Below are 11,109 nucleotides of genomic sequence, written 5' to 3'. Positions count from 1 at the left end.
CTCTACCAGGAATTCAAGGAACAGATAAATTTTATATTAGGATAATATTGAAAGCTTTTCAATTTCCTGAGGCTTGATACTTCTAAACACAGCTACAAAAGCATAGAAAAGAACAGTGTAAACTATATTCCCATATGAATATAGATAAAACATCTCTAAAAAATCATTAGCATGTTCAACCAGATAGTGTGCTTGAAGAATGTAGTACATAATGTAATTCAAGACACTGGTTGGCTTGATAGGACAGACAGGGCACTGATATATAAGACATTGAAAATGTTCTTATTCCTAACCTGGGTGGAAATTTCTTGAGAGTGTTTTTAGAAGTTATGTTTTATAACTTATGCATATGTTGCTTATGTTTGTTTACATGTATCAAATACTGCCTTAATTAAAAATAACAGAAGACAAAAGAAAAGAAGATTATGCATAATAATTTTTACTTAGTCCAAGAATGTAAGTCTTATTAGATACTGGCAAATACAGTAATGTGATTCCTCATATTAGTAGAAAAATTCATGGCCATCATGACCAATTAACAAACAAACAAACATTAGTTATAATTCAGCATCAATTTTTTAAAAAATATAACACACTAGTCATTTAATGATGATTATACTGACCATTTCCATTGGTTAGCAAGAGGCTTTTCTGAAAACTAAAGTTTCCCATGGTTTCCACAGTATCATTTTTTTTGCCAGATCGAGTTCATTTTCAGCCTGAAGAATCAGGTGGCCACCCTGAAGCTGGTCTTCTAATTTCTTAACAATTGTTTACATTTTGGGGCGCCTGGGTGGCTCAGTCCTTAAGCGCCCGACTTCAGCTCAAGTCACGATCTCGCGGTCCAGTGAGTTCGAGCCCCGCGTTTGGCTCTGGGCTGATGGCTCAGAGCCTGGAGCCTGCTTCCGATTCTGTGTCTCCCTCTCTCTCTGCCCCTCCCCCATTCATACTCTGTCTCTCTCTGTCTCAAAAATAAATAAATGTTAACAAAAAAAACCAAAAAAAAAAAAAACCACACAAAAAAACCAATTATTTCCATTTTAACCATACTAGGTTTCTCATTTGTAATCTGTTATGTATACTTTCTATATGCTACATTTTTAGGAATTTGCTCAAAAACCTCAAGAACCTTTGTGTATAATATTCTTAGCCTCTTGTGTGGACTCATAAAAAGCCAATCCTATAAGGCTGGTGGTTTTCTTCAGGAAACTTGCCATGACAACCATTTAGAATCCATTCCCATAAAATTTTTTAAAAACCAAATCTATGGTAAACTAGGTATAGTTAAGATGTTTTATCTGAACCAAGAGCAGATATCATGCTGAATGAAGGTACACTAAAAGGATGTTCTGTTAATGACAAGAACTATCAATGCCTGCTTTTGCCTCTACAACCAACAGTGTTCTGGAAGTCCTAACAAGTATAAAAAGAAAATAAAAAGAAATAAGAATCCATTCACTTTGGAATGAACTTGCCATTAGTTACTATTTTTTGATACTGTAGAAAACATAAGATAATCAATTACAAAATCATCTGAACTAATAAAAATTTGAATGGGTAATCATTTATTTAGTAAAGATACCAAGACATAATAGTTTTCCTATATACATTAGAAAATACATTTGAAAAATAAACATATCCACAATAGCAAATAATCTATAAATGATTCAAGAATAAATTTAATAAAAGACATATAAGACATGTAATTATGAAACTCTACTGGGTGTCATAGAATAAAAGCTGAATAAAAGAAGTGGCATGCTATTTTCCTGGATGACGAGAGTAAATAATTTAAATATTTAAATCTTTAAAAATTACACTAAACTCTTGGTATGATTTAATTTTGATAAAATAATTCTTAAATTAATCTTAAAGAATACATATGAAAGAATATGGTTAGGAAAGTTTTGAAAAAATAATAATTTATCCTTTCACATATTAAAACATATTATGAAGTTATAATAAATAGACAACATTTTTCTAGTAGATTAGATTAGAACCAGACTATAATGGTAAGGTAAATCAAGACAAGTATAGATAAAAATATAGTATATGAACCATGAGGCCATATGTATTATAGTATTAAAATATTGTATTATAGGGGCACCTGGGTGGCTCAGTTGGGTAAGCGTCCTACTCTTGATCTCAGCTCAGGTCATGGTGTCACTGTCATGGGTTCAAGCCCATTGTCAGGCTCTGCACTAACAATGTGAGCCTACTTGAGATTCTCTCTTTCCCTCTCCTTCTGTCCCTCCCCAACTCATGCTCACCCTCCCTCTCTCTCTCTCTCAAAAATAAATTAACTTAAAATATACATATAGTATTATAAGTCATAGTATTATGACACATCAAATCATTAAGTAAAAAGTGAACTATTTATTTAACAAAATGAGCTAACCATATTTTATGGGCAATATTACATTGTTATGTCATACTTTAACTGTAACTAAATTGAAAACTACCAAAACAGATCCATAAAATACTTGATGCAAATTGGTGAATATACAAACAATTTTCCCGTGGGGTCAGGCCTTTCTATGCATGGCCAACTGTAAAAACATAGGGAAATGTTCATAGATTGACAACAAAAACCTTAAATAAATAAAAAAATAGATAAAAAATTATAATGTAAGAAAACCACTATAAAACAGTAATAGAAAGCTAACCGCGAATCTGAAAAAAAAATCTAGTTTCTGTAGGCAAATGACTAATTCTGATATGTGAACGTTTCTTTCAAGTTGATAAGGAAAAAAGGAACATCCTAATGGAATATTGAGCAAAAGATATAGCATGGAATTAAAAAATTAATAAATTAAAATGGACAATAAACAAAAAAAAAGATGCTTGGATTCAATAGTAAGCAAATAATTGCAAATAAAACAAAACCAAGGTAATATTTTCCACGTATCTTATTTTCAAAGATGAAAATAAACACTAATAGTATAATCAGGATGTTGGAAAGTACTCAAACTTCTTTTGAAAATTAATCAAAACTTTCTAAAGAGTTATTTAAAAATATGTATTATGGGGCACTTGGATGGCTCAGTCGGTTGAACATCCGACTTCATCTCAGGTTGTGATCTCATAGTTCTTGAGTTTGAGCCCCACATCGGGCTTGCTGCTGTCAGCCTGTCAATGCAGAACACACTTCAGATCCTCTGTCCTCCTATCTCTCTGCCCGTTCCCCGCTTATGATCTCTTTCAAAAAATAAATAAAAACATTAAAAAAAATAAGTATCATGTGCATATCCTTTAATCCAGCAATTCCATTTACAGTCATTTCTCCTAAAGAAACAACCCCTTCAAAAGTCCAAATGAATGTACATGTAGGTTTAATATAAAGTTTAGATAGATAGATAATTTATATGTATTAAGTAATCATAAACAATCTAAGTGTTGAATAATAACAATTTAGTAAATTGATTTAAATTTAAATTCAGCCAATAACCTATTACATAGTCATATTAATTATATATGACAAAAATATATCAGTGGATAATGAACAAGCACATTATAAATTAGGATGCTTAACAGGGTCTCATTTGATATGAAAATAGAAATCTCCTTCTTTATTTCTGTATGTACATACTTATGTATGTATGTTTTAGGCAGAACTGTGCCCCCTCAAAATTCATATTTTGAAGTTCTAATCCCTCAAACCTCAGAATGTGAATATATTTGGGGATAGGACCTTAAAAGACATGATTACATTAAAATGAAATCATTAGGGTAATCCAATCTGACTGACATATAAGAAGAGGAAATTTGCGCGGATAAAGCAACACCAAGGAAGCAGGTATGCACAGAGAAGACTATGTGAGGACACAAGTGAGAAAGAAACCATTTACAAGCCAAAAGAGACAACTCAGAAAAAAATAAACCTGCCCACACCTTAATCTTGGACTTCTAGCCTCCAGAATTTAGAGAAAATAAATCCCCATTGTTTAAGTCACCCAGTTGTGATATTTTGTTATGGTAGCCCTAACAAACTAATGCTATATGTTTCAGTGTGTACATGAGTGTATGCATGTATAAATAAATATTACATATAAATTATAAGGATATAAGCATATCCTTTTATAATATACACGTTTATACAGAGACACATATATAACATTTTCATGTTTATATATTTGAGAGACTAGAATAATATATCCCACGATGTTAATAGTGTTTTTTTTCTAGACAGTATTTACAGTTTTTGGCATATTTTTTTTAGATATTTACAATTAGTATCTGTTTTTAGAAGAACAAAAATAAATCCATTTTAATTCACAAAAAAAAGATCAGTACTCAGTTGATTCTTGTTTTTCTTTTACATCTAGCATAGTGCTTTATGTATGGAAAGGGCATAATAAAAATTGTATTGATTAAAACAAATAAAGACTAGATTGTATGAATTGGAAGGTTTTTGTTAAAATGACTTTCAAAAGCACAATAAGCCTTCATGGAAACACAGTATTGCTAGATTCTATTTATTTTCAGTTCTCTTTTCATGGTGCTCTCTCTCCTGCACTCTCCAGGAGGCAGATGTTTAGGACTAATATTTGATTCTTAAGTATGTTTACTTCAGTTTTTCTTTTGAGAATTTTAAGTTCTTTACTAATTACAGATTCCATTTTTAGGCTTGATTGGCATCCTTTTAATTTTTTTTTCTGACATTTGATTTGTCTCTTTTTTTTCTGACATTGCATTTTGGTTAGGTTATGTAGGGAGTTGGTGAAATGGTTCCCTGACTTTCAGGTTTCTCTTCGTGTGGCCCATCATCTCCCTGTTTCCAGCTCTGAAGCTATCATGGCATATTGACAAGTGAGAATGGATAGAGCCCCAGTGTCTGACATAGATAAAGCTATCAAAAAACACCCTGCAGGGGCAAGCCCCAGGTCCAAATAGGTCTTGTTAGATCTGTATAGACACTTTAGAGTTCCTCTTTCTGAACATACATTTAATCATTGTACAGATGCAAGCCATTTTCCCTTTGACCCTAAACTCTGGATCCTGAGATCACAAATCTGTACCTCCTGCAGGCATGTATCTTTTATTAATGGAAACATCAAAATTCTAGTGCAGCTTTGGCAACTCAGTTTGCAGAGAATTATTAAGCTATTTTGAGTGCTCCAGAAAAGTAACATGCATATCTGGCATTAAAAAATATCATGCAGAGATGGAAATATAATCAATCATATTTTAGATGAAGGAATAAATGGCCTTTGTGATTTATGTTATTAGTGTAAGTAGTTAATAGAAGCAAATTAGGTTTATGTGTGACAGAGACATTATCAATTAATAGCTCTTGGGTTTTCAGTACTTTGTATCTAAAAATAAAATAAGTAAAAGAAAATAATAAAACAAAATAAAATAAAATAAAATAATCCTTGTCTTTGGACCTAGAATCATAAGTGTCACCAGGCAGAAATTTATTTCCTCCCTTTTTGGCTCAATCATTTAAGATTTCTCAAAGGCACAATAGATAAGTTAATGAAAGCAAGGCTGGTCATGGAAAGGGGAAAATCTTAAGTTTCTGTGACAGTGGAAAAAAGAGAGTACAACTAATGTCATATATCTAGTAATAACCATCACTGAAATTTGTGGATTCAGAGTTGCTACAACTAGAAAATTGAAATAGAAAGACCTCATGTTGGGAATATGTGTTGCCTTTCATAGCCAAGCTTCTCAGGGATTTGAGCTCAGGACATCATCAAAGGAAGGAAGCTTTGAATGTAATATATGAGATTGCAGGTATCATTGTTCTAAAAAGCATATTTTCTGAAATATGATCTTAATTTAATTTTCTATAGCCTTTCTGGGGATGGTTTTCCTAAGGTCACCATTTCTGTAGCTTCATGGTGCAGCATTTGTGGGGTTTGGGTTCAATGACTTTGCTCAGGCAGATCCTGCTGCACTGAACTTGCCCCCATGTTGGCCAAACTGAAGAAAAATAGGTATTTCCAATTTTCTGTTATGTAACAAAGTAGGATGATGGAGATTAAAAATTAAACTACTTTTATAGAGAACCTGAGAGATGTGAAGTGGAAGGTTTCAGTTTGAAGTAAAGAGGGATTTTCTAAATGGGAACAATATTGATGAAAATCTGTTGGAAATATCCTAGGAAAGATATACTTAGGAAATTTAAACTGGATCATTTTATTCATTCTCATTAATATTGAGGCTTTAAAGGCAAAACACTAAATGCTTACTATATGCCTAAGACTAATTACCTGACATCACACAGTTAATTAGTGATGGAACCAGGTTTAAACTCATTTAGCCTGAATCCAGAGCTTTGTTATCTACCAAGTTGTATGTTTCTCTTTTATTATGAAGTGATGAGAGACAGAAAGCTACTCAAGGCAGTGAATCATAAAAATACCCTCTGGTCTAGTAGAATCTCCTTTAGATCTCAGAGTGTCTTACAAAATAATATTTTGATCAAATATAAAAAATATGTAATTATCACAGTCTGGTGTTGATGGTACAGAAATTAGTTAAGAGGAAGAAATTTTAAAAATTTTAGAAAGATAACTATAATTCCTCCCTCATTTCCTCCCTCCCTCCTTCGCTCTCTTCCTTCCTTCCTTCCTTCCTTCCTTCCTTCCTTCCTTCCTTCCTTCCTTCCTTCCTTCCTTCCATCTTTCCTTCCTTCCTTCCTTCCTTCCTTCCTTCCTTCCTTCCTTCCTTCTCCTTATATTTGATATTTATTCACTTGCTATAAAAATTGAATTGTCTTTTTCATTCAGACTCTCTAATTTTCTTTTTAAAAATTATTAGATTTTATTTTTTTAAGATGTATCAGGTTTACAAAAAAATGAACAAACAGTACAGCAAGTTTCCATATAACCTCTTGCCTTTGTCTCAGTTCTCCTCCATTTAACCAGTATTGATACATTATTATTAACTAAAGTACATTATCTCCCTTCTCCTTGGTTGTGGAATGGATGTAGTAATTCACTTCTAAAGACTGGAGTATGGTGGAAGTAATGGTATGTGACTTCCAAGACTGGGTTATAAAAGACATTATAGCTTTTTCCATGCTTATTCTCTTGCTCTGGGGGAAGCCAATTGCCAATGTCATAACAATACCCTGTCAAGCAGCCCTATGGAGAGATTCACATTGTAAGGAACTGAGGCCACCTGCCAATAGCCATGTGAGTGAGCTATTTTGGAAGTAGGCCCTCCAACCCCAGATAAGCCCTCTGATGACAGCAGCTCTGGCCAGCATTTTGATAGCATCCTTATGAAAAAAGCCAAGCCAGGCCACTTAGCTAAGCTGCTCCCAAATTCATGACTGACAGAAACTATATAACATAGTAAATGTCCATTGTTATGTAATCTTTTGTTTTCAGCATAATTTATCTCACTGTAATAGATAACTGATACCCAAGGAGAGATGACTTGTCAGAAAATTTCCTTCTAACTCTTGAAGTAGAAAAGGGGGAAAGATTGGAAGAAAACAAGGAAGTAAGGTCTACAGCATATTGAAACATGGAAAGAAATGGAACAATGGAAACAGGAACCCTGGCTCAAACTGAAACCATGTACAAAGATCTTTAAGGAGTAGTACATTGATATTCTAGGAAAAATATTGTCTTGTTAGGATATAATATTGTAAGAATTTAAGAATCATCTTCTTTGCAAATACTTATGGTATTTAGGTTACCTAGTGAATCCATTCATCCATCGAATTTCCCAAGCCAGAAATTTGAAGTCTAGCAGATTCTGTTCTTTAACTTACTCTCTTTGCTAACTGGAAACAAAGTGCTGTTGATTTCAAAACTTAATTAATTTAAAAAATCTGTCTCTCTTTCCTCACTTCTGCCACTGCTTTATTTCCAGCACTCACTGCTTACAGCTTAGAATTCTGCAGTTATTTCCTAACAACCTCAATGTATTCTTCATAATGATATCAAAATAATCTTCCTAGAATACAAATATAATCTTGTCACTCATCTCCCTCGATGAAGTTCAAAGTCATTAACTCAACATCGAGAATCCATGATTTGGTTTCAGACTATGTCTTAAATTTCCTGATCTTCTCACATTCTTTCCTAATACAATGTTGTTTCACACCTCTCTACCTCCCTATAGGTGTAAACCTGAGCTCTGCTATTTACTTGTGTGAGCGTGTGGGCTTTTTCTTTCCTTCTCTAAGTCTCAGAAACCTCATGTATAAAAAAAAAGAGCAGTCATAGGATATGATCAAAACAGTTGTTTTGATGATTATGTTATAATACATGTAAAGTACTTGGGTGAGTGTCTGATGCACAATAAATGCTTAACAAATTACTATTATCTCCATAAGTTCTCTCTACCTCCATCCCCTCTTCTTTGCCTGACCCACTCCTACTCTCTTAAGATTTAATTAAGATGTTAACACCTTGGGAAGTTTTCATTCAGCCAGGTTGACTTTGATTCATTCTTTTTGTGTTTCTACAGACCCATTGCCATGGTAATAATCTAACTTTGTTTTTATTGTTGCTTTATTTGTCAAGCTCAATCTCTCTAAACTTAGCTCTTTATTATATATTTACTGCCTGGCGTCTGCCCATAGTATATTTAGGAAAAATATTTATGAAATAAATGAATGTACTTAGAATGACTAAAACTGGAAGCTGTCTACACCAGTAGCTTAATTTAATTATACTTTTGTGTTCTCAAAGTTGATGAAAATCAGTGAATACTCACCAAAATTTATAAAATGTCTAATGTAACATAAGTCTTCAGGGTAACTATTATTAATTCACCCCGAATGAGATATTTCATTTCACAAATCCATCAAACAAATAAACAGACAATCCAGGATATCAGAAGTTCCAACTTGAAAGAAATTAACTGATAGACAAACAATTATAGAGTATTTACCGATATATATATAACCATAATATTAGACAATGTGGTATGTCTAATGAAATGACATTATCAATATTTTATAATGTACATCAAAACTATGGATAAAACCTTAGAGTTTGATTGTATATAGTATGATTACACTTGTTATATTTTTTGAAATAATATATTTAAAATTGGGGTGCCTGGGAAGCTCAGTCGGTTGAGCGGCGGACTTCAGCTCAGGTCATGATCTCGTGGTCGTTAGTTTGAGCCCCGCGTCGGGCTCTGTGCTGACAGCTCAGAGCCTGGAGCCTGTTTCAGATTCTGTGTCTCCCTCTCTCTGACCCTCCCCCGTTCATGCTCTGTCTCTCTCTGTCTCAAAAATAAATAAACATTAAAAAAGAAATAATATATTTAAAATTGACAAAATTAAATAATCTTCAACAAGCAAGCAATCTGTTATATATAAGTCCCTATCATCTATGCTATTCAGATCTACCTATTCCATAAATGCCTATACCTGTTAGTATCCAAATATATTTCAGAATTAAAATACTCATTCCCTTAGCTATCAGATCTTTCTAGGAATTGTCCTTGACAGAAAAAAATCACCTTTCTCAAGGTCATGCCCACCCCCAGGGGGCAATCTGCATTCAGTGACTGGTCAAGTTGGAAGTTTAATGTCTCAGTCCCCTCCTTTCAACTCAAGTCAGTTCTGAAGAATCATTCCAGCTTTAGAGCAACCAGAGGGGTCTACTGAGGCCTTTGTTTGTGACTACAATGAAACCCAGTTCTGCTGAATCTCCTGTGCAACCCCTCCCTTCCCCCACAGTTATTAATCCCTAAAGTTCTTCCTAATAAACTTTCTGCATGCTAATCTCTGTATGGGTATTGTTTTTGTGAGAAGTCTTCCATATAGCACGTATTAAATTTTCAAATCATTCTTATGATTGAATTTCCATAACAGTATATTTGACTTTTAATATCACACTTGCACTTATTTAAGCACACATTCCATTACTCATGCACTCATTCACTAATTCGTCTAATTTGTTAATTCTTTAATTCATCTCTTCTTTTGTGGAATTTCTATAAGTATTTAGAAAAGCAAGTAGTACTACTTGGTTGGTAAAAGTCAGAATTGCCCTATTTCATTCATTCTGAGATGATTTTTTTTTCTTTTGCATTGTACCATATCTGTGACATCTTGATAGAGTGGGCAATTAGCCAGATATGAGGAAGGAACAAATGCTTTCTGACTATTAAAAAGTGCAGAAACCAAGTTCCAAACAGCCTGAAAAGACCCTGGGGGGATATGCATGTGTTCTTCCCTATGATTGCTGTCCTACAGTAATCTATAGCTTTATTATAATATATTTACACTGAGGGGTTTTTTTTGACAGATTTTATTATTTATTTTGGAGAGACAGAGTGCAAGTGGGGAAGGGGCAGAGAGACAGAGAAGGAGACACAGAATCCAAAGCGGTCTCCAGGCTTTGAGCTGTCAGCACAGAGTCCAACAGGGGGCTCAAATTCATAGACCTGAGCTGAAGTCCAACCAACTGAGCCACCCAGGTGCCCCTACATTGAGGTTCTGATCCCACCCTGTGCAGGGGAGGGCTGCCATGACAGTTCCAACAAGGACCATATAGGGCCAAAAACTTCCCTTCCCGACCTACGGGAGGAATCCCCAAGATGATTGGAAGGAACTTCAATCAGCGACCACCCTAGCTATGACTCATAACCCATGCAAGTATAAAAAACAAGACAAACCTACCCCCGGTATAGTTGCTGCCTTTGGGTCTGTCCACTCTCCCATCTTGAGAGTATACTTTCTTTTATTTTTTTTTTTTTAAATTTTTTTTTTCAACGTTTTTTTATTTATTTTTGGGACAGAGAGAGACAGAGCATGAACGGGGGAGGGGCAGAGAGAGAGGGAGACACAGAATCGGAAACAGGCTCCAGGCTCCGAGCCATCAGCCCAGAGCCTGACGCGGGGCTCGAACTCACGGACCGCGAGATCGTGACCTGGCTGAAGTCGGACGCTTAACCGACTGCGCCACCCAGGCGCCCCAGAGAGTATACTTTCTTTTAAATTGCTATTAAACTCTTTCTTACTTGAAAGTTTGGCTCTGAATTCTTTCTTAACTGAACTCAAGAACCAAGGTTGGTGCTGAGGCAGGGGAGGGACCTATTATGAATACCTTACCTGTTGTCCAGACAAATCCATATATATGGTACTTGCCATTGCCTATGAAAATACAATCTTGGTTATTATTGTTA

General features: G+C 34.5%; 1 pseudogene; it reads right to left on the bottom strand.

Annotated features, from left to right (window-relative positions):
• Positions 1-613: 613 nt before the first annotated feature.
• Positions 614-1,217, bottom strand: LOC131484073 (NADH dehydrogenase [ubiquinone] 1 alpha subcomplex subunit 5-like; annotated as a pseudogene).
• Positions 1,218-11,109: the final 9,892 nt, after the last annotated feature.

The sequence above is a fragment of the Neofelis nebulosa genome, chromosome 8, assembly GCF_028018385.1.
Source record: "Neofelis nebulosa isolate mNeoNeb1 chromosome 8, mNeoNeb1.pri, whole genome shotgun sequence".
Classification (NCBI taxonomy): Eukaryota; Metazoa; Chordata; class Mammalia; order Carnivora; family Felidae; genus Neofelis; species Neofelis nebulosa.
This window is presented reverse-complemented; position numbering and strand designations above follow the sequence as displayed.